The sequence below is a fragment of the Limulus polyphemus genome, unplaced genomic scaffold (assembly GCF_000517525.1).
Source record: "Limulus polyphemus unplaced genomic scaffold, Limulus_polyphemus-2.1.2 Scaffold2526, whole genome shotgun sequence".
Classification (NCBI taxonomy): domain Eukaryota; kingdom Metazoa; phylum Arthropoda; class Merostomata; order Xiphosura; family Limulidae; genus Limulus; species Limulus polyphemus.
In genome coordinates this window covers 67,037-69,931 of record NW_013668136.1, presented here as the reverse complement: position 1 = coordinate 69,931, position 2,895 = coordinate 67,037, and positions in this window count along the sequence as shown.

Sequence of the window (2,895 nt, the reverse complement as noted above, 5' to 3'; positions counted from 1 at the left end):
CGACGAAAGAGTAATAATAGGCTTATAATTATTATATTTTCTATTATTTTAAAATATATAACAAGAAAAAAATGCTGTTTTGATGTTCAGTCTCAGGTTTAAAACCTCTCGATTATTTAAAATATGCTAGAGTTCATCATTGGCTCAAAAGACAGTTATTTTGTGTTTAAAATTACCTTAAGGGATTGATTGTATTACACAAATATTCAATACATAATGCACGTATTTTCGCTAAATAATTAACTTAAGATTAAAATCTAAGAAAAGAGCTCAGAACTATATGCATATGTATATATATATATATATGTATGTGTGCGTGTGTATGTATTGAAAAAGTTGTTTTTTTTGTTGTTGTTTTTTTTTTTGGATTTGATCCAAAATTCTGAGTGTTGGCTGGTTTTAAAACACATCGACCCTAATCTCTTATGGCTTATGAGGTCTTGGCATTCCACCAGGCTAAAGCAGGATACCACTCCTTAGTTTGTAACCAAGATAAAGCCGCTGTTATATAAATGCAAGTATAAATAAAAGTTTTTGAAGTAAATTTATAATAGGCGATGTAAAGAAAAACGGCGAAAGAAAGCTTAAATTATATAACTTGGTCAAACTGCAATCACAGACACCGACAACAATGAAGCTCATTACCAGTAAAGCTTGAAACGAAATGGTGATATTTGGGTGGAACTAAACATCAGATGAAATATTCAAGGAATTAACACTCTACATAGTGAAGCAATATTTCATACGTGACATTCGAGCGCTAGTTTCTAGTAGGAGTTCACCCAATATTCTGTAAATTCGGTACATGTATTGTCTTACTTCACGTTACTTAGATATGCAAACATAAGTACATATATAGATGAATTCATACGCCCATCTGGAACTATATATATGAGTCATACCCTTCATTACAAATTGACTCTGAGTTGATAAATTATGTTTGCACTACAGAGTTTTAAAGAACAATACACCACGTTTTCACTACAAAGTGTTCCAAGAGTTTGGTTAAAAGTTACATCCTTGCCGTGCCTCCAAAAGGCACATATGGCCGTGCTTTCGAACCTCGATTCCAATGACACAAGCGAATGAGAATGATGACCCATCCCTGGACGGGATGTCATTTCATCACAAGCTAACTACCAGCTAACAGCTAGGTACTCACAGTACAGATCAATAGACTGGAACAAGCGGAGTAAAGTGTCTTAGTCGAAGACACAACAGTATGAAGCGCGCGAGCCTCGATATCGCAACCATCTGATTACAAGTCCGAATAGTTAAAATTCGGCTTTTGTTGTAGATAGTAAAAGAAAGATATAGAAATGGTTTTCTAGATATTTACATAGATTATAGTTACTGATAGTTTTAATAAATGTATAAAGGAAACATAAAGAAATGAAAAAGTATGGTAAAAAAAAGAAAGACCAGAATGAAGGTGCATAAACCAATTGTGACATAAAACATAAGTAACATTGCATAAACACGCTCAGATATATATCAAAATGCTCCCACAGGAAGAAAATATCTCTTACTGGTTCAAAAACTAACGTAATGTTCATTGTGTGAACATGGCATTATTAATAAGAACTTTTTAAGTTAACGTAACGAATAGCGTATAACAATATATATATAGTAGCGTACAAAGCATGTCATGTCAGACGTTTCATTGATCATTGTTTGACCAAGTGACCTCGGAAGATTAGATACATTATTGACCTGTAACTCCGTACATGGTTGTTGATTTGATAGGCCCATAGCAAAAACAATTTGAAAACTGCCGCCACAACTGTGTAAGTACCTTAGAAACCGCAGTAAAAAATATATTTCCTGATTAGCTGATGGCACTGATTGTCTCTTGACTTTTGACCAATCACTTAATTTTGAATTGTGAGTGCAGATTAAAGTAATATGTACATACAATAATCACTAAATCACGTAAGCATTCGTGAATTTTTTCACCTTACTCGCGGACCCCAAAGCAGTCCTATCGTTGCTACGGTGGAATGTATGCTACTAAGTATATCATCCATATCATATCTGTTATATCCAGTACCGACGTGATCTTTCACCCAGTTGATTCACTAGTGAAAAAGATATAAAAGGCTAACTTGTCATCAGCAAGTTGAATGTGAAGATATGACATTATTTTGCAAAATAAACGCAGTGGACTTTAGTTCACCTAACCAGAGGATAAGAAATATGGAGCTAAATATTATATTATCACAGTGTTTGCTCTACAAATTATCCATCGTTAAAAAAGAAAAAGTATAGAACACAAATTTTCCATATGCCTTTGTCACATAGGCAGCAAGTTTCAAAATTGGGTTATGAAGTTCAATATAACTGGAAGTTTAACAATAAAGAAAACCATAGTTTTAATTAAATAATAATAGTAATTGTTTTTATCTAACTTTTCATATTTATGATAATACTTGTCAGTGCAGAGGAGGCAAATTGCGAAGGATATTGTGATATTTAAGCATACTGAAGAGCGAAGAATAAGTTGGGCTCGTACAGTCAAAGAAAACAAAAACACAAGTATAGTTTGAAACAAAAAAATCCCTTTTATCACAAACACAGTATACCCTATCTAAACTGAACATGCTTTCCCTGTTACATCTTTGGTCTAGCTGCAGTGATCAACAAGAGCGAAAACCAAGAGCAAGAAAGAGAACAAAAAATAAAATAAAATTTCGGTGGGGTGGAAATCTCCCCGAGGATGTTCCACTTGAGCTGACCAACTGTGTCCTAAAGAGGAACCGCAACACCTGCTGAGCAATGCTAGATTGGCCCGTATGTACTCTCAGGGCATGCTTCTTAAGGTTGCCTCCCCCCCCCCCCCCCAAAACGAGATAGTTTGGCACTCTTAGCAGAGGAGGTGCCGTATTCTTAATTTGG